General features: G+C 40.6%; 1 long non-coding RNA gene across 2 annotated transcripts in view; it reads left to right on the top strand.

Moving 5' to 3' along the window:
• Nucleotides 1-3,883: 3,883 nt before the first annotated feature.
• The window catches only part of LOC140075053 (uncharacterized), a 74,397-nt gene continuing 50,596 nt past the window's right edge, over nucleotides 3,884-27,684 (top strand). Inside the window, exons 1-2 of one of the 2 annotated variants that reach the window (XR_011849332.1) lie at nucleotides 5,306-7,388; nucleotides 7,610-10,240. This is a non-coding gene — a long non-coding RNA (uncharacterized lncRNA). Of the gene's footprint in view, nucleotides 10,241-27,684 lie in introns of both variants that reach the window. The other variant, XR_011849331.1, reaches the window with a different exon arrangement.

The raw sequence follows: 27,684 nt of genomic DNA, 5'->3' as shown, positions 1-27,684 counted from the left end.
TTTAATCTTTAATTGTGGTAATATGCTAATTTGCCAATTTGCACATGCACAGTACACCGGCTTCGCAGACGAGGGAGTGCTGCTTCTCGTAGCTGCACCATGTAGACTCAGCTTCGGCTACTGCACGCCCCAGTAGCCTCTTTGGTAAATTAGCATATTACCACAATTAAAGATGAAAAAAGATAAAGGGGAAAAGGGCTTAAAACGGGGAGTACAACGTATGGTCACTGTACTCTGACAACACTGCAGATATGATAGAAGAAGCTCTATCTCCAGCTGCAAGACTGGGCGTGCTGCGCTGCTTCCTATGGAGAGGGGAGGGGTGAGCAGCGCACTACGGCTGGGCGAGCACACGTTAGTGTGAATGTACCCTTACTCATAGATCTATATACAGTCAGTGGCCACCTTACACATTTACCTATAATTATCCACATATATATAAAGTGCGCTGCACCCATACACACAGGTAAAATATTTTGGACTGTTTTTTGACGGACTGAAAGCGCATGCGTTTTTGTATGTTTACCACGCTTGGCTGGTTTCAATCCGTTTCACAGCTGCCTAGAAATTAAGATAAAACAGGGTCAAACCAGCCAAACGCATGGTACACATACAAAAACGCATGTCCAAGAACGTACTTTGTCACAGCACCCTAAGGATGTGGTCACACACACTGCTATGCTTCGGTTTAGAAGCTGAATCAATGCTCACGGGGGCGCGCTATAGCCCGATCGCATATGCATTTGGGTGGAAACGCCTGTGATTGGTAAATACTGAAAACGCTTATGCATTCTGGCGGAGACCTGCACGTGGGCCCTAGCATTGCGTTTGTAAATGCAACTTTAGCGCCATGTGTGAATACACCTGAGGGCGCGTTCACACGTTGTGTTTTGGTTGCGTTTTCGTTGCGTTTGAAACGCATATACAACAGCTGATGTGAGGTAATTTGCCTAATTACATTACCGTTTACGTTTGTAAACGCAATGTTGTATATGCGTTTCAAACGCAATGAAAACGCAGGTCAAAACGCAACGTGAGAGCGCCCTGAGGGTGCGTGCACAAGTTCAGTTTTTCAGATGCAGTTTTTGATGCCAAAACCTGGAGTGGCGTGAAAATAGAGGAGGAGTAGCAAATCTCAGGGTGCAGTCACGCCGCGTTTAACTAATGCGTTTAAAACCGCATTGTAACAGCTGATGAGAGATATGCCTAATTAAACAGCTGTTAACACGCGCGTGTACAAAACACCAATGTTAACACTTATGTTAATGTATATGTTAACATTATGTTAACAAACACATGCATTAACGCGATGTTAACACATGCATTAACAGCTGTTTAATTAGGCAAATCTCTCTTCAGCTGTTGCAATGTGTTTTTAAACGCATGCGTTAAATGCGGTGTGTGACTGCACCCTCAATGTTAAGTCCTCAACCATTATCATCCACACCTGCTTTTGGCTTCAAAAACTGCGTCTGAAAAACTGAATGTGTGGCTGCACCCTTAGTTTTGAACCCGTTTTGGGTCCGTCTGTTAAACGCATGCGTTAAAAACGCATCCGTTTCTTTCAAAAAACGCATGCGTTTTTAAAGAACGGGTACATTTTTAAACGCATGCGTTTTTTAACGTACTGCTTAAAAACGGACCAAAAACGGGTTCAAAACGCATGTGTGGCATCACCCTTAGTAGAGATGGGTGCTGCAGTGGGGAATTTTAAAACTGAGTAGTCTTTTTAAATTTCCCATTCTGTGTCAAACTACATACATATATATAAATATTATATTACAGTATATACTCAAGTAAAAAAAAAAACGACCCGGGGCACAGGGGCTGGCAGGCTATAAACTGGGGCACAGAGGCTGACAGGCTCTATACTGGGGCACAGAGGCTGGCAGGCTGTATACTGGAGAACTGGGGCCGGCACGCTATATACTGGGGCACAGGGGCTGGCAGGGTATATACTGGGGCACAGGGGCTGGAAGGCTATATCCTGGGACCCAGGGGCTGGCAGGCTGTATACTGGTGCAAAGCGGCTGGCAGGCTATATACTGGGGCACAGGGGCTTGCAGGCTATATACTGGGGCACAGGGGCTGGCAGGCTATATACTGGGGCAGGGGCTGGCAAGCTATATACTGGGGCACAGGGGCTGGCAGGCTATATCCTGGGGCAGGGGCTGGCTATGTACTGGGTCTGGGGCTGGCAGGGTATATACTGGGGGCAGGGGCTGGCAGTCTATATACTACTGGGGGCTGGCTATATACTGGGGGGCTGCTGGCTATATACTACTGGGGGCTGGCTGGCTATATACTGGGGGGCTGCTGGCTATATACTACTGGGGGCTTGCTGGCTATATACTGGGGGGGGGCTGTGACCAATGCATTTCCCACCCTCGGCTTATACTCGAGTCGGCTTATACTCGATAGGATCTTATCGAGTTTAGATCCTAAGACTTCAATAAAGTCAAAACTTTGTGAGGAAAAAGTCGCCTACTTTATATACCCAGGTTCATGTAATGTTGCAGCCCCAAACTTTTTTCAACACTAAATTGTGGATTACTAACACATTATATACACATATACATACATATCCATATACATGCACATTTATAAATTATTGACACACAATTTCCAGATTAAAACATACTGCATACACATTATACACATGAACATATACATATGAAAATATACAGTACACATAAACATATACAGTATAAAGATCCTTGTACTTGCATCCTCAAACCAGGAAAATGTGCAGGGTCCTAGAGCTGATATATTGGGAAGTGATGGAATAAGGGTGGTGGAGGGCTCTGGTGCACACACGATTGTTTTCAAAAAAGTAAATGTTACTTGTAATAAATATATACACCCCCCCAGTAATATATATACAGCCCCCAGTAATATATATACAGCCACCAGTATTATATATAAAGCTCCCTGTAATAAATATATATTACAGGGGGGTATATATATATTACTAGGGGCTGTATATATATATATATATATATATATATATATATATATACATATTATATTATACAGCAGAAAGTAATACATATGTATACATCCCCCAGTAATTCATATACTGTATATACAACCACCCAGTAATACATTTGTGCAGCCCCCAAGAAAAAACATATATAGAGAGAACCCCATTAATATATATATATATATATATATATATATATATGAACCTATAGGCAGTGATTCGCCCACACTTGGTGGGTGCCCCTTTAAGGGCAAAGTGGTCTATGGTGTTGGGCAGACAGTCTCCAAATTAGCCGCTCTTGTGATTAATGGCTTCCTATGACCCTAATCCTTGTTGTAGATATTTCAATAACAGCAGCAAGAACTATGATTAGGCAGAGCTCAGGATCGGCCAATCAGGATTATAATGATAAAACAGACACATTTTCGGCAGTAATCTGTTCTATTGGGTTATCCTAGAAATGTTATACAATATTGGCAAACAATAATGACATTTATTCTGACATACAATATTAGATCAGTATTACTAAATGTTAGTAAGAAATTATCAGTAGTTCAGTGTATCAGAATGTACTAAAGATTTTACTGAATGATAACATTTGTGTAAAGAATAATAAAATACAATATGATACAAATATTATGGTACAAATTACAGGGATCAACAAACACTGAGAAAAATAATGATAAAGTAACATAAAGACTCATGTAATAATTATGGAAAGTTGCAAATAATAAGAAAAGAGGACCTGTCACCCTTAAAAATCGCACTAGGAGCAGCTTCCTAAAGTAAGGAGCTGCTAGCGCTACCCCATGATTAGCAGTGATAAACTGCTAGCTTTACTGAAACCCGCCAATAGAGTTAGCAGACACTGTAGCACCGTACCCTCAAAAGGTCGGACTGAGCTTACAGTGGTCCGGCAGGTTTATAAGATGGTCTGTGAAGTCACCATCAGCCCGGCAGTCACCATCAGCCTATGGCGTGGGAGAAGCAGTCCGGGGAAAAGGCAGCGCCTCGGACCGCCCCTTCATGAATATGTCAGACCACTGTGGGCTCGATTCGCTTATTTGAGGATACGGTGATGCATAGTCTTCTAGATTTATTGGAGGGTTTTCAAAAAGGGGAAGCGCTAGAAGCTGCTGATTTTGTTAAGCAGATCCTATTGCATTTCGTAAGGGTGAGAGGTCTTCTTTAAAGAAAACCAAAGATCCCTAAATCAGTGTAAAGACCCTTTTGTGACAGGGAATCAATAAAAAAATGTGAGATTCCCCCGTTTTAGATAAAAGGACCCCCCCATTCTGTTATCACTAATTGATATAACATGGATCCTGAGAGATTTGGGACTGCAGTTATGGACTTTTTATAGTGAAGTGAGAAAGTGTTTCTTAAAACCTTCCCTAATGATCACAATATGGTCATTAATGTGATGTCTGAGGCGTCTCCTGGTGCGGCCCATGGATTACATTTTGCAGGTACATTCTACAAAGCAGACGACCCCCGGGAGGAACAGGTAAGGAATTCATCTGGTTTATGTTCTTTTCCAGTGGATTTTCTGTCTTCCGATAAGGATGTGCAGTTACAGCTGCTCCTTCAGAGAAAGTCACATTGTGAATGGTAAAGGTTTAGACGTGGTGATCGGAGAGCTCATCTTTCTTCTATAGAACAGATGGGAAATGTAATACCCTAAGAGAAACAAAACTTTTACAAAAATTTAAGAATAAACATAACAAGAAGAATGAATCATCTGGAAGCATTGGCCCCTTATCCAGGGTGATAAGACAATAGGCCCCTTCCTTCCAAATCTACCGCCCATCATTTACACCAGAGCACAGGACCTTGGTGACAGAATAGCCCCTACAGTCACAGGTCTAAACCTTCACCATTACATATATAGTGTTTATATACTACTAGATGTGACTATTAGTGATCACAGCCACAGGGGAAATCATTGTTACTGTCATACAGGCTTTATAGGTAGATGATAACTGACTGTATCCAATGTACAAATCTGACTTTCAACCAATGTCTTATAAAACATAATGGGGAATATATATATGGGCTTTATCTGGCTACAAGCCCTGGAATAATCACAAAAACTTGTGAATCGCAAGATTATCCAGTGCAATGTGGCCTTTATGATGTGATGCAAAATTTTTATATTCAGCCAATTGTTGTCTGTTTAGCAACTGCTCTATATTCATTTTGTGTTAACGCCGTTTATTTAATTTATGTTATTTTATTCAAATTGAATTGGCTCATACTGTGCAAATTAGGAATATTTAAGTGCAAGGCCCTTAACTTATTGTACCAATTATATTGATAGATTCATTTTGCTGTAGGATTGACTGAGCACTGATTTGCAATGTACATTTTTATTCTTACAAATAGTTATGGACCCTACTAGTGCCAATACAGTAGTGTAACACATCCTCCCACTATATCCTGTAACACCCAGGATGTATTAGAGCACTGCCCGGCCTTAGTCAGCCAGTGATTATTAAAGGCTGCAATTTTTACATGGTGACACTATTGATGTAATAGAATATTTGAACATGAGTAGCCATAGCTATGACATCAAACAGCTCAACAGAAGGATGTGTTACAAGAGGTAGACATTATACAGAGGAAAAGTTGATATAAGTCCTACTATTTATGTAATTTGTTCTTTTTGGCCATGCTCACACATGGGGAAACAGAAAGAAACAAAGGAGGAAAGTAAAGTGGAAATGAAGTAAGAAAGGAAGGAGGAAAGGAAGAAAAGAAGGAGGAAATGAAGGAGGAAAGAAAGGAGAAAAGAAAGGAGGAAAGGAAGGAGAAAAGGAAGGAGAAAAGGAAGGAGAAAAGGAAGGAGAAAAGGAAGGAGGAAAGGAAGGAGGAAAGGAAGGAGAAAAGAAAGGAGAAAAGAAAGGAGGAAAGAAAGGAGGAAAGGAAGGAGAAAAGGAAGGAGGAAAGGAAGTAAGAAAGGAAGGAGGAAAGGAAGGAAGGAAGAAAAGAAGGAGGAAAGGAAGGAAGAAAAGAAGGAGGAAATGAAGGTGGAAAGAAAGGAGAAAAGAAAGGAGGAAAGGAAGGAGAAAAGGAAGGAGGAAAGGAAGGAGGAATGGAAGGAAGAAAGAAAGCGAGGAGGAATGAAAGGAAGGAGGATAGGAAGGAGGAAACAGAGACAAGAAAAATAAGGTAGAAGGAAAGAAAGAAACATAGAAAATAATAAAATGACAGAAAAAGGACAAAAGAAAAAATAGAAATAAAAGAAAAGAAAAAAAGCTCTTCCTCCTACACTTACTGTTTAGTATCTTACTCTCAGCTACAAAACATCTCAACCATCTGAGCCTGCAACAGTGTATGTCAACCTCAACTTGTAGCTGCTACAAAGCAACTACACTAAAACTGTTTCAGTCCATGGAATACAACCACCATCCAAACCATCCAGTGTTTCATGGACTGAGAAAAATAAAGAAAAGAAAAACAAAGAGAGAAAATAAAGAAAAAGGAAAATGTAAAAATAGAGACTCATAAAAAGAAAGTCAAAAGAAAGAAGCCTTAATCATGTAATTTCTGCAGAATATTTTACTGTCAACTAGAAATAAAGTATATCATCCTCCTACTGTACCTGGGGCAGTTTTCAGTCCATGGAATACAACCACCATCCAAACCATCCAGTGTTTCATTGACTGAGAAAAATAAAGAAAAGAAAAACAAGGAGAGAAAATAGAAAATGTAAAAATATAGAATCAGAAAAAAAAGTCAAAAGAAAGAAGCCTTAATCATGTAATTTCTGCAGAATATTTTACTGTCATCTAAAAATAAAGTATATCATCCTCCTACTGTACCTGGGACAGTTTTCAGTCCATGGAATAAAATCACCATCCAAACCATCCAGTGTTTCATGGACTGAGAAAAATAAAGAAAAGAAAAACAAGGAGAGAAAAAAAAAGAAAATGTAAAATAGAGAATCAGAAAAAAAGTCAAAAGAAAGAAGCCTTAATCATGTAATTTCTGCAGAATATTTTACTGTCAACTAAAAATAAAGTATATCATCCTCCTATTTTACCTGGGACAGTTTTCAGTCCATGCAATACAACCACCATCCAAACCATCCAGTGTTTCATGGACTGAGAAAAATAAAGAAAAGAAAAACAAGGAGAGAAAATAGAAAAGAAAATGTAAAAATAGAGAATCAGAAAAAAGTCAAAAGAAAGAAGCCTTAATCATGTAATTTCTGCAGAATATTTTACTGTGAACTAGAAATAAAGTATATCATCCTCCTACTGTACCTGGGGCAGTTTTCAGTCCATGGAATACAACCACCATCCAAACCATCCAGTGTTTCATGGACTGAGAAAAATAACGAAAAGAAAAACAAAGAGAGAAAATAGAAAAGAAAATGTAAAAATAGAGAATCAGAAAAAAAGTCAAAAGAAAGAAGCTTTAATCATGTAATTTCTGCAGAATAATTTACTGTCAACTAAAAATAAAGTATATTATCCTCCTATTTTACCTGGGACAGTTTTCAGTCCATGGAATACAACCACCATCCAAACCATCCAGTGTTTCATGGACTGAGAAAAATAAAGAAAAGAAAAACAAAGAGAGAAAATAGAAAATGTAAAAATATAGAATCAGAAAAAAAAGTCAAAAGAAAGAAGCCTTAATCATGTAATTTCTGCAGAATATTTTACTGTCAACTAAAAATAAAGTATATCATCCTCCTACTGTACCTGGGGCAGTTTTCAGTCCATGGAATACAACCACCATCCAAACCATCCAGTGTTTCATGGACTGAGAAAAATAAAGAAAAGAAAAACAAAGAGAGAAAATAGAAAATGTAAAAATATAGAATCAGAAAAAAAAAGTCAAAAGAAAGAAGCCTTAATCATGTAATTTCTGCAGAATATTTTACTGTCAACTAAAAATAAAGTATATCATCCTCCTACTGTACCTGGGACAGTTTTCAGTCCATGGAATAAAATCACCATCCAAACCATCCAGTGTTTCATGGACTGAGAAAAATAAAAAAAAGAAAAACAAGGAGAGAAAAAAAAAGAAAATGTAAAATAGAGAATCAGAAAAAAAGTCAAAAGAAAGAAGCCTTAATCATGTAATTTCTGCAGAATATTTTACTGTCAACTAAAAATAAAGTATATCATCCTCCTATTTTACCTGGGACAGTTTTCAGTCCATGCAATACAACCACCATCCAAACCATCCAGTGTTTCATGGACTGAGAAAAATAAAGAAAAGAAAAACAAGGAGAGAAAATAGAAAAGAAAATGTAAAAATAGAGAATCAGAAAAAAGTCAAAAGAAAGAAGCCTTAATCATGTAATTTCTGCAGAATATTTTACTGTCAACTAAAAATAAAGTATATAATCCTCCTACTGTACCTGGGACAGTTTTCAGTCCATGGAATACAACCACCATCCAAACCATCCAGTGTTTCATGGACTGAGAAAAATAAAGAAAAGAAAAACAAGGAGAGAAAACAAAAAGAAAAGAAAATGTAAAAATAGAGTATCCGAAAGAAAAGTCAAAAGAAAGAAGCCTTAATCATGTAATTTCTGCAGAATATTTTACTGTCAACTAAAATAAAGTATATCATCCTCCTACTGTACCTGGGGCAGTTTTCAGTCCATGGAATACAACCACCATCCAAACCATCCAGTGTTTCATGGACTGAGAAAAATAAAGAAAAGAAAAACAAAGAGAGAAAATAGAAAAGAAAATGTAAAAATAGATAATCAGAAAAAAGTCAAAAGAAAAAAGCCTTAATCATGTAATTTCTGCAGAATAATTTACTGTCAACTAGAAATAAAGTATATCATCCTCCTACTGTACCTGGGGCAGTTTTCAGTCCATGGAATACAACCACCATCCAAACCATCCAGTGTTTCATGGACTGATAAAATAAAGAAAAGAAAAACAAGGAGAGAAAACAAAAAGAAAAGAAAATGTAAAAATAGAGAATCAGAAAAAAAAGTCAAAAGAAAGAAGCCTTAATCATGTAATTTCTGCAGAATATTTTACTGTCAACTAAAAATAAAGTATATCATCCTCCTACTGTACCTGGGGCAGTTTTCAGTCCATGGAATACAACCACCATCCAAACCATCCAGTGTTTCATGGACTGAGAAAAATAAAGAAAAGAAAAACAAAGAGAGAAAATAGAAAAGAAAATGTAAAAATAGAGAATCAGAAAAAAAGTCAAAAGAATGAAGCCTTAATCATGTAATTTCTGCAGAATAATTTACTGTCAACTAGAAATAAAGTATATCATCCTCCTACTGTACCTGGGGCAGTTTTCAGTCCATGGAATACAACCACCATCCAAACCATCCAGTGTTTCATGGACTGAGAAAAATAAAGAAAAGAAAAACAAAGAGAGAAAATAGAAAAGAAAATGTAAAAATAGAGAATCAGAAAAAAAGTCAAAAGAATGAAGCCTTAATCATGTAATTTCTGCAGAATAATTTACTGTCAACTAGAAATAAAGTATATCATCCTCCTACTGTACCTGGGGCAGTTTTCAGTCCATGGAATACAACCACCATCCAAACCATCCAGTGTTTCATGGACTGAGAAAAATAAAGAAAAGAAAAACAAAGAGAGAAAATAGAAAAGAAAATGTAAAAATAGAGAATCAGAAAAAAAGTCAAAAGAATGAAGCCTTAATCATGTAATTTCTGCAGAATAATTTACTGTAAACTAGAAATAAAGTATATCATCCTCCTACTGTACCTGGGGCAGTTTTGAGTCCATGGAATACAACCACCATCCAAACCATCCAGTGTTTCATGGACTGAGAAAAATAAAGAAAAGAAAAACAAAGAGAGAAAATAGAAAAGAAAAAGTAAAAATAGAGAATCAGAAAAAAAGTCAAAAGAAAGAAGCCTTAATCATGTAATTTCTGCAGAATATTTTACTGTCAACTAGAAATAAAGTATATCATCCACTTACTGTACCTGGGGCAGTTTTCAGTCCATGGAATACAACCACCATCCAAACCATCCAGTGTTTCATGGACTGAGAAAAATAAAGAAAAGAAACACAAAGAGAATAACTAAAAAGAAAGGAAAATGTAAAAATAGAGATCATCTTACTGTCACCTAGAAATAAAGTATATCCTGTATATGTGGCAGTTTCCAGTCAATGAAATACAACACCATCAAGTGTTTCATGGACTGAGAAAGAAAAGAATGTAAAAAGAAAATAAAAAGAGGAGATAAGAAGATGTCTGCTGCAGAGAGTCATCCTTTGCTGACAGGAGGTAGGTGCTCATTCCTCTATTGTTATTGTTGCAGTTTTAGTCTTTTAGCAGGATAAGAAATGTTCTCATAATGTTCTCCAGAACTGGTTCCAGTAACTTCTGGGTCTGTAGATTTCATATAAATAAAATAAAATAAAAACCTTAAAGCTATAAAACAGAATAAGTATAGAGCGGTTGGTAATCAGCCAGTGATTGCTGCTTATAGAAACATTATAGCGCAGATTTGGGGCAGATAACAGTGCAGTCTGTACTATGTGCAGTGTCCTGTGTACTGTGCAGGGGGCGCCAGATTCAGGATTTCTTTCGCCCGTTTTACATGAATCTGGCGCCGCCTGCACTGCTCCGGCAAAGTGCACCATTTTTTTGATGCACCTTTAACTTTGGCCGTGCAACACATTTCTGTCAGACTTTGCATTATAAATGTGGCGCACGGCCCGACTGAGCACCGAACACTTCTTATATACATGTGGGAGAAGTTTACACATGAAAGAAGGTGCAAAGTCCGGCAGAAAACTGGCGCAGGGGCTTCAGTAACTCTGGGCCCATGATGTATAAACCATCAGGTAAAAGTCAGATGTGGACGGGGGATAATGTCTGTTATAGTGTAAGTATAAAGTGTGCACAAAAGCTCCAATGATACAACCTCTGTCTGTGCTCACACATAGTCACATCTAGTAGTATATACAGACATGATGGGATATATTATTCCTGGGGATAGAGATAGATGATTAGGTAAGTACTGTAGGTGATGCTGGAAATAAGTCTTTCCATGTGGTGACAATAAGGTGGTGGTGTCACTTACTCAGCCAGTAGTGTGAGACCTCAGTACCTCCATATCACATGCTGGGAAGGCCGTCTCCCCCTGCCCCATGTTACATGCTGCGCATTGTACAGCATAATATGTATATAACAGGGCACATCCTCACAGCACAGAGCGGAGCCATCAGCCCAGATGGGAAATGTCATGGAAGGGGCTGCAGGACGGAGGAACAACTTCCCCATGAGGTCACAAGCTACTGGACTGCATGGAGCCAGATCTGTGACAGTCCCCATGGGATAAGAAGACCGGCTGACAATGACTACATCCATGTATGTGTATGTATATGCCCTATGTCTGTATCTGCTGTAAGTGTGTGTCTATTTTCTGTAGGTGTGTGTGAATATGCTGTATGTGTGAATATGATGTGTGTATACACGTATATTCATATGCTGGATGTGTGTGTATTGGCTGTATATGTGTGTATATGTTCTATACATAGTATGTGTACGCCCAACTGTATATGAAGGGTTCCCCTGGATGTGGTGGAGGCGCGTAGTGGTGGAAGGGGTTAATTTGAGGCCATGCAGTTTAATAGGAGAGTGTTTGCTGCATTGCACTTTTCTCCTCCCCCTTTTCCTGTTTAGCAGGTCTCCTCCTCTCCCTCTGTGGACTGCTGCACTCACCAGAAGCAATTTCTCCCTCCTTAATTTATTGTTTCATTTTACTGTTTTGAGTATCTGTGTCTTATAGTTCTGAAGTCACAGCTGGCGGAGTAAAATTGAAGATGAGAGAATGCTGCTTTGCTCGTCTGACCGACTTGTCATCTGGGAGTCCAGATGGGCATAGTGCAGTCCTGAGCCGTTTTTCCTTTGGATAGAGAGATGCACAATACAAGAGCCTACTGTGTTAAGATTTACGTGTTTTTAAAATTGTTAAAGAAAATATTATGTTAATAAATGCTGTCACTGGTTTTCTACCCAACATGAGCCTCGGTGTTTACTGATTTACATATTTAAGTATTATGTGGGGATATTATGTTATTGGGATAACAGAGTTTTATTGCCTAAGAAAGTGCCGGGTTGTCCAGTCTTTTTATACTTCATGTCTAAGTATAAGATGTATATATACTATATGGGGATATTTATCAGGGCCTCTGCGCCACGTCAGTCAGCGTTAGTAAAAAAAAACTAAAAAAAGGTAAAAAAGTCAGAGTTAGCATTAGAATCAATAAGTGTCAGTCCGCGTCAGTCAGCATCCGTCAGTGTCAGCGACAGTCCCACGATGTTATCCATTGTCAGAAAGACAGTTTTGAGCAGTTACAGTTCGTCAGTGTCACTCCAGCTGTCAGTGTGTACGGTTGTTACAGTCACAAGTAAAGTACATCACACAGTAGCAAATAAAGTGCATTAGACAAAATGACACAAAGAACATACAGCGCTCGTTAGCCTCAGATACAGAATCAGCGAATAAGTGAGGCTCAGAATTTGTTCTGTCCTCCACTTCTTCTTCCTCATCTGAGGAACTGGCTTCCCACAGCCTCCTATGTCCCCCAAGTATTTGACTTTATAGCTTATCCAGGAGCCCAAGTACAAACAGCAGGGTTATCTGAAATTGGCCATTTCAAGTTATTTTTTTCAGATGACCCGCTGGACTTGATTGTTGAGCAAACTAATTTATATGCCCAGCAATTTTTAGAAACCAACTGGTGCTGAATATGGGCCTTATAAAAAAAAAATCTGTAAGGGACTATTGGTCTAAAGATCTCTTACATTATACCCTCTTATACAAATTAACAATGTCCAGGAATCACTTTGAGGCAATTCAAAGATTTCTCCATTTTGCTGACAATTCCCTATTCCCAGACTTTATAAGATTTGGCCCCTGATTTAATTTCTAAGCCAAAAATTCTCTTCCTTATACACCTCAAAAAGAGATATTGTGGTGGATGAGTCCCTGGTGCATTTCAAGGGGAGAGTAAAGTTTGGGCAATATTTGCCTAATAAACGTGCCAAATATGGCATAAAGATTTACAAAATGTGTGAGCCCGAAACAGGCTACACTCACACATTTCGTATTTATGAGGGAAGGGACAGTCAAATTCAGCCCCCTGATTGTCCTCCATCCCTCACAATAACTGGGAAGATTGTCTGGGACGTCCTGCATTCAGTGTTTGACCAGGGGTACCACGTGTACCATGATAAATGTGTTGTTTCAGTGCCTGGCTGAGAAAGAAACACTGGCATGTGGGAGGGTCCGCAGGAATCAGATGCACCTTCCCAAGACCCTAATAGGCAAACCCTGCAGGTTGGGGAGAGCAATTGTTCCTGGGCAGCACTTTCCTGGAGTAGTCCGTTCCCCCCCCCCCCCCCCCACTGCAAAGAAAAAGTCACCCCCCAGAAGAGATGTTTTGTCTGCTTCAAAAATGGCAAACACAAAGACACGACATATGAGTGCGACACATGTCCCTCCCACCCTGGTCTTTGTATAAAAACCGCTTCCTCATTTACCACACATCCCTGGACTTTTCTTCTTTCCCTGTTTTTCCTTTTCTTAAAAATTTTTTGGACTATAAGGCGCACCGGATTATAAGGCGCACCATCAATAAATGCCTGCTAAAACGTCTGGGTTCATATATAAGGCGCAACGGATTATAAGGATGAATGACCAGCAGGTGGCAGACCTGTGCGCAGGTAAAGGCAGCTGTTGTCTGTAAGTACGGTTCATATATAAGGTGCACTTGGCTATAAGGTGCACTTTTCATTTCTGAGAAAATCAAAGGATTTTTTGTGCGCCTTATAGTCCGAAAAATACGGTAATTTGGATTCTCTGAACCCCAAATCTCCTCCACCTCCATAATTCCCATTATACCCCTAGATGAATACCAAGTAAATGAAGACCTCAGAATCTATGTGGTGTTCTATCACCTCCAGGCCCTGCCATGTGTCCAGGCAGTATATAAGGGTCATTTAGGTTTTTTTTTTATGAAAGCAGGAGAAATAACCTTTAAAATGGCAGAGTATATTTTTCTACTTTTATCCCATTGCATGAAAATTATCTTCTAAGAGGACATTTTAGATAAAAAATGTGTTTCAATATTTCAAATAGTCAGCATATCTGAACATATTTATGCCACTTTGGGGGTATTTCTGAACTCAGAAGAAAGAGCACTAAAAAAAAATGGAAGCCCATCTTCTTCACTTTTATGCTCTGCATCTGAGAAAGTTGCTACATTTCAACAAAAAAATGTAAAAAACATAGCGTCAAAAGGCTGATGATAACCATAAATAAATACCATATATACTCGAGTATAAGCCGACCCGAGTATAAGCCGAAAGCCCTAATTTTACCACCAAAACTGGGAAAACCTATTGACTCGAGTATAAGCCGAGGGTGGGAAATGCATTGACCCCCCCCAGTATATAGCCAGCTAGCCCCCTGTAGTATACAGCCTGCCCCCTGTAGTATACAGCCTGGCCTGCTTGCCCCCAGCAGTACACAGCCAGCCCAGCCTGCCCCCAGTAGTATACAGCCTGCCCCCAGTAGTATACAGCTTGCCTCCAGTAGTATACAGCCTGCCCCCAGTAGTATACAGCTTGCCTCCAGTAGTATACAGCCTGCCCCCAGTAGTATACAGCTTGCCTCCAGTAGTATACAGCCTGCCCTCAGTAGTATACAGCCTGCCCAGCTTTAAAAAAATAAATAAACTTATATACTCACCCTCTGGTGGCCCCGATGTGCAGCGCTGCTCCCCCGATGTCCGTGATTCTAGGCGCCGCCCGGGGGGGAAAACATGGCGGCGCCCAGCAGAAGAAAGAAGACGGGCGCGGAAGCCAGAAGACGAGCCGTGCGGACATCGGGGGAGCAGCGCTGAACATCAGGGCCACCGGAGGGTGAGTATATAAGTTTATTATTTTTTAAGTATTTTTTACTTGTGCATTGACTTGTGCTGAAAAACTCGGCTTATACACGAGTATATACGGTACTTTCAGGGGTGTAGTTTCAAAAATGATGTCATAAGTGGGGTTTTCCATCATTCTGGGGGTCCACGGTCGCTGGTGACTCAATCATTCAAATATTGGTCTTTGGACGCCTTAGGTTGCTGCTTCACTTGCAGGCCCTGCCGTATGTCCAGTGAACATATTTATGCCACTTTGGGGGTATTTCTGAACTCAGGAGAAACATCACTCTAAAAATTAAGCCATTTGCTTCACTTTCATGCTCTGCATCTGAGAGATCTGTCCTATAAATCATGAATTTGTGGAAAATGTCACACTTTTATTTTTCACACTACTTTTCAACAAAAAACTGTAAAAAAAAAACAAAATGTCAAAAGGCTGATCATCACCATAACTAAATTCTTTCAGGGGTGCAGTTTTAAAAATGATGTCATTTCTGGTGGTTTCACTTCTGGAAACCTCAGGAACTTTTGAAATGTGTTCTGGCACCTTTAAAACAATTTTTCCTAATCTGCCCTCCAAAAACTCAACGGCGCTCCTTCTATTCTTTACCCTGTTGTGGGCTCATAAAGCGGTTTACATCCACATGGGGATTATTGCCATAGTAAGAAGAAACTGCCCAAACAAAATCTGAGAGGTTTTTACCTTTCATCCTGCATGAACATATGTATTTTAGGGTTAAATAATAACTTTATTGTAAAAATTTGAAAATTCCAAATGGAACCTCCATCTTGTTCCAATTCATATGAGACACTGAAAGGGTTAACAAACTTATCAAAGGCTGTTCTGAACAGTTTGAGGGGTGCAGTTTTAAAAATTGGATGATTTGTGGGGAGTTCCACAAAATATAACTTGTAAAACCCTTTTCAATATGAAATGTCCTCTAAAATCATTGAATCTTACATTTTCTTGAAAATTTTAAAAATTGCTGTTCCATTAGAAAGTCACCTAATATCCAAATAAAATATTATAACATTTAAAAAATGATGCCAACATAAAGAAGATTTATGGGAAATGTTAATTATTAACCAATTTGGGTGATTAGACTTACTATACAATGGGAACAACATTTAGAACTCAAAATATCGCAATTTTTTCAAAATTTTCACCAAATTTCCAACTTTTTAATAAATAAATGCAAACCATAACAACCAAAATATTCAGTTAATGTGAAGTACAACACATCACAAAAAAAAATCTCAAAATCACCTGTGTATGATAAACCGTTCTAAATTTGTAACTGCAAATAATGACACATAACAAATTTTAAAAATTGTGCTTGGTCCTGAAGCTTAGACACACAGGGGTTAATACACCACATACATTTTGGATAGATGGGTGTGCTCCCTAGTATAGGTGTGCCCTGTGACATGAGATGGGAGTGGGGGTTAGTCACAACTACCACAACATGATCAAGCACAGGGCCGATTCTAGCATATTTGCTGCCTGAGGCGAATATTAAAATGCTGCCCCCCCCCCCCCCACGCTCCCTGTTAAGTAAATGCTGAAAACGTTACTAACAATTAGCATCCCCACAGGCAGCTCCCTGACACTGTGTGACTGGCTACAGGTTCTGGGAGTCATTAGTGTCCTCTAGTACCTTATAGATGACAATCTCTTCCATCAGGAGGACTTTATTCCGGGTTCTCCAATCCATGACGTATCACTGCTGAATTCATGGCCGGATATCTTCAGCTCTGTGCAGCATCTCCACCCGGAGTCCCTAAAAATACCACAGTCACTTACAGTATAAAGTCTCCTGGATAACAACACTGCGCTCCTAAATAATATATACCCCTCACAACACAACTGACCGCACACTACCCCACATATAAAACATATCTTCATTATATGTATATATTCTACTGGAATTATAGCAGGCACAGCACCAATCAATATACAACACCCCTAATTTATTAATACAGACCCCTAACATTTGGTTTAAATGATGCAAAGTAATCTATGGTATCCTATAATTAATATATCCCACCCTGTTATTATGTTACATGATTTTACATACAGTGCTCCCCTGACCAATGTGAATATATAGCACCCCCTAATATAAAGCCCCCCCAGCTTAGTAATATACCGTACCCCATACACAGCCCCTCAGCTTAGTAATATACCGTACCCCATATACAGCCCCCCAGCTTAGTAATATACTGTATCCCATATACAGCCCCCCAGCTTAGTAATATACTGTACCCCATATACAGCCCCCCAGCTTAGTAATATACTGTATCCCATATACAGCCCCCCAGCTTAGTAATATACTGTATCCCATATACATCCCCCCAGCTTAGTAATATACTGTATCACATATACAGCCCCCCAGCTTAGTAATATACTGTATCCCATATACAGCCCCCCAGCTTAGTGATATACTGTACCCCATATACATACCTCCCAGCTTAGTAATATACTGTATCACATATACAGCCCCCCAGCTTAGTAATATACTGTATCCCATATACAGCCCCCCAGCTTAGTAATATACTGTATCCCATATACAGCCCCCCAGCTTAGTAATATACTGTATCCCATATACAGCCCCCAGCTTAGTAATATACTGTATCCCATATACAGCCCCCAGCTTAGTAATATACTGTATCCCATATACAGCCCCCCAGCTTAGTAATATACCGTACCCCATATACAGCCCCCACAGCTTAGTAATATTCTGTATCCCATATACATCCCCCACAGCTTAATAATATACTGTATCCCATATACAGCCCCCTCCCAGCTTAGTAATATACTGTATCCCATATACATCCCCCAGCTTAGTAATATACTGTATCCCATATACAGCCCCCCAGCTTAGTAATATACTGTATCCCATATACAGCCCCCACAGCTTAATAATATACTGTATCCCATATACAGCCCCCTCCCAGCTTAGTAATATACTGTATCCCATATACATCCCCCAGCTTACTAATATACTGTATCCCATATACATCCCCCCAGCTTAGTAATATACTGTACCCCATATACAGACCCCAGCTTAGTAATATACTGTACCCCATATACAGCCCCCAGCTTAGTAATATACTGTACCCCAAATACATACCTCCCAGCTTAGTAATATACTGTATCCCATATACAGCCCCCCAGCTTAGTAATATACTGTATCCCATATACAGCCCCCTCCAAGCTTAGTAATATACTGTACCCCATATACAGCCCCCCAGCTTAGTAATATACTGTACCCCATATACAGCCCTCCAGCTTAGTAATATACTGTATCCCATATACAGCCCCCAGCTTAGTAATATACTGTATCCCATATACAGCCCCCAGCTTAGTGATATACTGTACCCCATATACAGCCCCCCAGCTTAGTAATATACTGTATCCCATATACAGCCCCCTCCAAGCTTAGTAATATACTGTATCCCATATACAGCCCCCCAGCTTAGTAATATACTGTATCCCATATACAGCACCCCAAGCTTAGTAATATACTGTACCCCATATACAGCCCCCCAGCTTAGTAATATACTGTATCCCATATACAGCCCCCTCCAAGCTTAGTAATATACTGTATCCCATATACAGCCCCCCAGCTTAGTAATATACTGTATCCCATATACAGCACCCCCAGCTTAGTAATATACTGTATCCCATATACAGCACCCCAAGCTTAGTAATATACCGTACCCCATATACAGCCCCCCAGCTTAGTAATATACTGTATCCCATATACAGCCCCCCCAGCTTAGTAATATACTGTATCACATATACAGCCTCCCAGCTTAGTAATATACTGTATCCCATATACAGCCCCCCAGCTTAGTAATATACTGTATCCCATATACAGCCCCCCCAGCTTAGTAATATACTGTATCCCATATACTGCCCCCAGCTTAGTAATATACTGTATCCCATATATAGCCCCCAGCTTAGTAATATACTGTATCCCATATACAGCCCCCCAGCTTAGTAATATACTGTATCCCATATACAGCCCCCCAGCTTAGTAATATACTGTATCCCATATACAGCCCCCACAGCTGAATAATATACTGTATTCCATATACAGCCCCCTCCCAGCTTAGTAATATACTGTACCCCATATACATACCTCCCAGCTTAGTAATATACTGTATCCCATATACAGCCCCCCAGCTTAGTAATATACTGTATCCCATATACAGCCCCCTCCAAGCTTAGTAATATACTGTACCCCATATACAGACCCCCAGCTTAGTAATATACTGTACCCCATATACAGCCCCCCAGCTTAGTAATATACTGTATCCCATATACAGCCCCCCCAGCTTAGTAATATACTGTACCCCATATACAGCCCTCCCAGCTTAGTAATATACTGTATCCCATATACAGCCCCCCAGCTTAGTAATATACTGTATCCCATATACATCCCCCCAGCTTAGTAATATACTGTATCCCATATACAGCCCCCCCCAGCTTAGTAATATACTGTATCCCATATACAGCCCCCAGCTTAGTAATATACTGTATCCCATATACAGCCCCCAGCATAGTAATATACTGTATCCCATATACAGCCCCCCAGCTTAGTAATATACTGGATCCCATATACAGCCCCCCAGCTTAGTAATATACTGTATCCCATATACAGCCCCCACAGCTTAATAATATACTGCATCCCATATACAGCCCCCTCCCAGCTTAGTAATATACTGTATCCCATATACATCCCCCAGCTTAGTAATATACTGTATCCCATATACATCCCCCCAGCTTAGTAATATACTGTACCCCATATACAGCCCCCAGCTTAGTAATATACTGTACCCCAAATACATACCTCCCAGCTTAGTAATATACTGTACCCCATATACAGCCCTCCAGCTTAGTAATATACTGTATCCCATATACAGCCCCCAGCTTAGTAATATACTGTATCCCATATACAGCCCCCAGCTTAGTGATATACTGTACCCCATATACAGCCCCCCAGCTTAGTAATATACTGTATCCCATATACAGCCCCCTCCAAGCTTAGTAATATACTGTATCCCATATACAGCCCCCCAGCTTAGTAATATACTGTATCCCATATACACCCCCCCAGCTTAGTAATATACTGTATCACATATACAGCCCCCCAGCTTAGTAATATACTGTATCCCATATACAGCCCCCCAGCTTAGTAATATACTGTATCCCATATACAGCCCCCCCAGCTTAGTAATATACTGTATCCCATATACTGCCCCCAGCTTAGTAATATACTGTATCCCATATACAGCCCCCCAGCTTAGTAATATACTGTATCCCATATACAGCCCCCCAGCTTAGTAATATACTGTATCCCATATACAGCCCCCACAGCTGAATAATATACTGTATCCCATATACAGCCCCCTCCCAGCTTAGTAATATACTGTACCCCATATACATACCTCCCAGCTTAGTAATATACTGTATCCCATATACAGCCCCCCAGCTTAGTAATATACTGTATCCCATATACAGCCCCCTCCAAGCTTAGTAATATACTGTACCCCATATGCAGACCCCCAGCTTAGTAATATACTGTACCCCATATACAGCCCCCCAGCTTAGTAATATACTGTATCCCATATACAGCCCCCCCAGCTTAGTAATATACTGTACCCCATATACAGCCCTCCCAGCTTAGTAATATACTGTATCCCATATACAGCCCCCCAGCTCAGTAATATACTGTATCCCATATACATCCCCCCAGCTTAGTAATATACTGTATCCCATATACAGCCCCCCCAGCTTAGTAATATACTGTATCCCATATACAGCCCCCCAGCTTAGTAATATACTGTACCCCATATACAGCCTCCCAGCTTAGTAATATACTGTATCCCAAATACAGCCCCCCAGCTTAGTAATATACTGTATCCCATATACAGCCCCCCCACAGCTTAGTAATATACTGTATCCCATACACAGCCCCCCAGCATAGTAATATACTGTACCCCATACACATCCTCCCAGCTTAGTAATATACTGTATCCCATATACAGCCCCCACAGCTTAGTAATATACTGTACCCCATATACAGCCCTCCAGCTTCGTAATATACTGTGTCCCATATACAGCCCCCACAGCGTAGTAATATACTGTACCCCATATACAGCCTCCCAGCTTAGTAATATACTGTATACCATATACAACCCCCCAGCTTAGTAATATACTGTATCCCATATACAGCCCCCCAGCTTAGTAATATACTGTATCCCATATACACCCCCCCCCAGCTTAGTAATATACTGTATCCCATATACAGCCCCCCAGCTTAGTAATATACTGTATCCCATATACAGCCCCCCAGCTTAGTAATATACTGTATCCCATATACAGCCCCCCCAGCTTAGTAATATACTGTATCCCATATACTGCCCCCAGCTTAGTAATATACTGTATCCCATATACAGCCCTCAGCTTAGTAATATACTGTATCCCATATACAGCCCCCCAGCTTAGTAATATACTGTATCCCATATACAGCCCCCCAGCTTAGTAATATACTGTATCCCATATACAGCCCCCACAGCTGAATAATATACTGTATCCCATATACAGCCCCCTCCCAGCTTAGTAATATACTGTACCCCATATACATACCTCCCAGCTTAGTAATATACTGTATCCCATATACAGCCCCCCAGCTTAGTAATATACTGTATCCCATATACAGCCCCCTCCAAGCTTAGTAATATACTGTACCCCATATACAGACCCCCTACTTAGTAATATACTGTACCCCATATACAGCCCCCCAGCTTAGTAATATACTGTATCCCATATACAGCCCCCCCAGCTTAGTAATGTACTGTACCCCATATACAGCCCTCCCAGCTTAGTAATATACTGTATCCCATATACAGCCCCCCAGCTTAGTAATATACTGTATCCTATATACATCCCCCCAGCTTAGTAATATACTGTATCCCATATACAGCCCCCCCAGCTTAGTAATATACTGTATCCCATATACAGCCCCCCAGCTTAGTAATATACTGTACCCCATATACAGCCTCCCAGCTTAGTAATATACTGTATCCCATATACAGCCCCCCAGCTTAGTAATATACTGTATCCCATATACAGCTTCCCCCCAGCTTAGTAATATACTGTATCCCATACACAGCCCCCCAGCTTAGTAATATACTGTACCCCATACACATCCTCCCAGCTTAGTAATATACTGTATCCCATATACAGCCCCCACAGCTTAGTAATATACTGTACCCCATATACAGCCCTCCAGCTTCGTAATATACTGTGTCCCATATACAGCCCCCACAGCGTAGTAATATACTGTACCCCATATACAGCCTCCCAGCTTAGTAATATACTGTATACCATATGCAACCCCCCAGCTTAGTAATATACTGTATCCCATATACAGCCCCCAGCTTAGTAATATACTGTATCCCATATACATCCCCCCAGCTTAGTAATATACTGTATCCCATATACAGCCCCCCAGCTTAGTAATATACTGTATACCATATACAACCCCCCAGCTTAGTAATATACTGTATCCCATATACAGCCCCCAGCTTAGTAATATACTGTATCCCATATACATCCCCCCAGCTTAGTAATATACTGTATCCCATATACAGCCCCCCAGCTTAGTAATATACTGTACCCCATATACAGCCCTCCCAGCTTAGTAATATACTGTATCCCATATACAGCCCCCAGCTTAGTAACATACTGTATCCCATATACAGCCCCCTCAGCTTAGTAATATACTGTATCCCATATACATCCTCCCAGCTTAGTAATATACTGTATCCCATATACAGCCCCCAGCTTAGTAATATACTGTATCCCATATACAGCCCTCCCAGCTTAGTAATATACTGTATCCCATATACAGCCCCCCAGCTTAGTAATATACTGTATCCCATATACATCCCCCAAGCTTAGTAATATACTGTATCCCACATACAGCCCCCCAGCTTAGTAATATACTGTACCCCATATACAGCCCTCCCAGCTTAGTAATATACTGTATCCCATATACAGCCCCCAGCTTAGTAATATACTGTATCCCATATACAGCCCTCCCAGCTTAGTAATATACTGTATCCCATATACAGCCCCCCCAGCTTAGTAATATACTGTACCCCATATACAGCCCTCCCAGCTTAGTAATATACTGTATCCCATATACAGCCCCCAGCTTAGTAATATACTGTATCCCATATACAGCCCCCTCAGCTTAGTAATATACTGTATCCCATATACATCCCCCAAGCTTAGTAATATACTGTATCCCATATACAGCCCCCAGCTTAGTAATATACTGTATCCCATATACAGCCCTCCCAGCTTAGTAATATACTGTATCCCATATACAGCCCCCCAGCTTAGTAATATACTGTATCCCATATACATCCCCCAAGCTTAGTAATATACTGTATCCCACATACAGCCCCCCAGCTTAGTAATATACTGTATCCCATATACAGCCGCCCCAGCTTAGTAATATGCTGTATCCCATATACAGCCCCCCAGCTTAGTAATATACTGTACCCCATATACAGCCTCCCAGCTTAGTAATATACTGTATCCCATATACAGCCCCCCAGCTTAGTAATATACTGTATCCCATATACATCCCCCCAGCTTAGTAATATACTGTATCCCATACACAGCCCCCCAGCTTAGTAATATACTGTATCCCATATACAGCCCCCTCCTAGCTTAGTAATATACTGTATCCCATATACAGCCCCCAAGCTTAGTAATGTAATGTACCCCATACACAGCCCCCAGCTTAGTAATATACTGTACCCCATATACAGCCCCCCAGATTAGTAATATACTGTACCCCCCAGCTTAAATCTGACCCCATATAAATACATTACCCCCCCACCCCCACCCCCACCCCCCCAGGAAAAGAAGAATCTGGCCTCATAATATATACAGCTCCCCAGTATAAAATTATTCTGTCCCCATATAATATATAGAGCATCCCCGCCCCAGTATAAATGACTCTGGGCCCATTTAATATATACTGCATCCCCCCCCAGTATAAAACAATTATGGCCCCATATAATATATACAGTACCTCCCCAGTATAAAACAATTCTTGTCCCATATAATATATACCCCCCCCCCCCCCAAACAGTATAAAACAAGTATGGCCACATATAATGTATACAGCACCCCCCAGTATAGAACAATTATGGCCCCATATAATATATACACCCCCCCCCCACAGTATATTAGAATAATAATTAGAATAATATACTGTGTCCCATATACAGCCCCCACAGCGTAGTAATATACTGTACCCCATATACAGCCTCCCAGCTTAGTAATATACTGTATACCATATACAACCCCCCAGCTTAGTAATATACTGTATCCCATATACAGCCCCCAGCTTAGTAATATACTGTATCCCATATACATCCCCCCAGCTTAGTAATATACTGTATCCCATATACAGCCCCCCAGCTTAGTAATATACTGTATACCATATACAACCCCCCAGCTTAGTAATATACTGTATCCCATATACAGCCCCCAGCTTAGTAATATACTGTATCCCATATACATCCCCCCAGCTTAGTAATATACTGTATCCCATATACAGCCCCCCAGCTTAGTAATATACTGTACCCCATATACAGCCCTCCCAGCTTAGTAATATACTGTATCCCATATACAGCCCCCAGCTTAGTAATATACTGTATCCCATATACAGCCCCCTCAGCTTAGTAATATACTGTATCCCATATACATCCTCCCAGCTTAGTAATATACTGTATCCCATATACAGCCCCCAGCTTAGTAATATACTGTATCCCATATACAGCCCTCCCAGCTTAGTAATATACTGTATCCCATATACAGCCCCCCAGCTTAGTAATATACTGTATCCCATATACATCCCCCAAGCTTAGTAATATACTGTATCCCACATACAGCCCCCCAGCTTAGTAATATACTGTATCCCATATACAGCCGCCCCAGCTTAGTAATATGCTGTATCCCATATACAGCCCCCCAGCTTAGTAATATACTGTACCCCATATACAGCCCCCCCAGCTTAGTAATATACTGTACCCCATATACAGCCCTCCCAGCTTAGTAATATACTGTATCCCATATACAGCCCCCAGCTTAGTAATATACTGTATCCCATATACAGCCCCCTCAGCTTAGTAATATACTGTATCCCATATACATCCTCCCAGCTTAGTAATATACTGTATCCCATATACAGCCCCCAGCTTAGTAATATACTGTATCCCATATACAGCCCTCCCAGCTTAGTAATATACTGTATCCCATATACAGCCCCCCAGCTTAGTAATATACTGTATCCCATATACATCCCCCAAGCTTAGTAATATACTGTATCCCACATACAGCCCCCCAGCTTAGTAATATACTGTATCCCATATACAGCCGCCCCAGCTTAGTAATATGCTGTATCCCATATACAGCCCCCCAGCTTAGTAATATACTGTACCCCATATACAGCCTCCCAGCTTAGTAATATACTGTATCCCATATACAGCCCCCCAGCTTAGTAATATACTGTATCCCATATACATCCCCCCAGCTTAGTAATATACTGTATCCCATACACAGCCCCCCAGCTTAGTAATATACTGTATCCCATATACAGCCCCCTCCTAGCTTAGTAATATACTGTATCCCATATACAGCCCCCAAGCTTAGTAATGTAATGTACCCCATACACAGCCCCCAGCTTAGTAATATACTGTACCCCATATACAGCCCCCCAGATTAGTAATATACTGTACCCCCCAGCTTAAATCTGACCCCATATAAATACATTACCCCCCCACCCCCACCCCCACCCCCCCAGGAAAAGAAGAATCTGGCCTCATAATATATACAGCTCCCCAGTATAAAATTATTCTGTCCCCATATAATATATAGAGCATCCCCGCCCCAGTATAAATGACTCTGGGCCCATTTAATATATACTGCATCCCCCCCCAGTATAAAACAATTATGGCCCCATATAATATATACAGTACCTCCCCAGTATAAAACAATTCTTGTCCCATATAATATATACCCCCCCCCCCCCCAAACAGTATAAAACAAGTATGGCCACATATAATGTATACAGCACCCCCCAGTATAGAACAATTATGGCCCCATATAATATATACACCCCCCCCCCACAGTATAAAATAATTATGGCCCATATAAAATGTACAGTACTTCCCCCCTCCCACGATTACATGACATCTCCCCACTCCCCCTTATTAGCCACATAGAATTAATGAAAATGCATTAAAAATAATAATAATCATACTCACCTGTAGGCAGCTGCTCCCTCCACCCGCGTCTCCGGTCTTCACGCGGCTCTTCAGTGAGCCGCAGCTCTGCACAGTGACACGGGCGGCGTGACGTCATGACGCCTGTGTCACTGCTTAGAACGGAGCGACGCAGCAGCCGGAAAGGTGCTGTGTCGCTCCGCATATAAATCGCGCCTGTGTCTTAAAGAGACAGGCGCGATTTATTTAGCTGGTGGGCGATTCGGGCGTTAACAGGCGCCCGAATCGCCCACTTAAGAGCGGCGAATTTCGCCGCCCTTTACAGGGATCCGCATTCTGCCGCCTGAGGCGAGATTTTCATCTCGCCTCATGGCAGATGCGGCCCTGATAATTATCATCCTGTAATAAACATTTAACAGTTCATTAATATAATGCATTTTCAACAATATATTATAATATATTATAATAATTATATTATATAAGCAGATCATTATTACTTTATCTTTTATACTTTTCTTTTTTATTTCTTTTCTACTTATTTTTTTCAATTTTTCTATTTAAAAAAAAAAGTGAAATAGTATAAAAAGAATATAACAGAAATACTGTTTTAATTTTTTTTTTCTATTCTACACTCACCGGCCACTTTATTAGGTACACCATGCTAGTAACTGGTTGGACCCCCTTTTGCCTTCAGAACTGCCTCAATTCTTCGTGGCATAGATTCAGCAAGGTGCTGTAAGCATTCCTCAGAGATTTTGGTCCATATTGACATGATGGCATCACACAGTTGCCGCAGATTTGTCGGCTGCACATCCATGATGCAAATCTCCCGTTCCACCACATTCCAAAGATGCTCTATTGGATTGAGATCTGGTGACTGTGGAGGCCATTTGAGTACAGTGAACTCATTGTCATGTTCAAGAAACCAGTCTGAGATGATTCCAGCTTTATGACATGGCGCATTATCCTGCTGAAAGTAGCCATCAGATGTTACAGGGTACATTGTGGTCATAAAGGGATGGACATGGTCAGCAACAATACTCAGGTAGGCTGTGGCGTTGCAACGATGCTCAATTGGTACCAAGGGGCCCAAAGAGTGCCAAGAAAATATTCCCCACACCATGACACCACCACCACCAGCCTGAATCGTTGATACAAGGCAGGATGGATCCATGCTTTCATGTTGTTGACGCCAAATTCGGACCCTACCATCCGAATGTCGCAGCAGAAATCGAGACTCATCAGACCAGGCAACGTTTTTCCAATCTTCTACTGTCCAATTTCAATGAGCTTGTGCAGATTGTAGCCTCAGTTTCCTGTTCTTAGCTGAAAGGAGTGGCACCCGTTGTGGTCTTCTGCTGCTGTAGCCCATCTGCGTCAAAGTTCGACGTACTGTGCGTTCAGAGATGCTCTTCTGCCTACCTTGGTTGTAACGGGTGGCGATTTGAGTCACTGTTGCCTTTCTATCAG

This window comes from Engystomops pustulosus, chromosome 8 (genome assembly GCF_040894005.1).
Source record: "Engystomops pustulosus chromosome 8, aEngPut4.maternal, whole genome shotgun sequence".
Lineage (NCBI taxonomy): Eukaryota > Metazoa > Chordata > Amphibia > Anura > Leptodactylidae > Engystomops > Engystomops pustulosus.
This window is presented reverse-complemented; position numbering and strand designations above follow the sequence as displayed.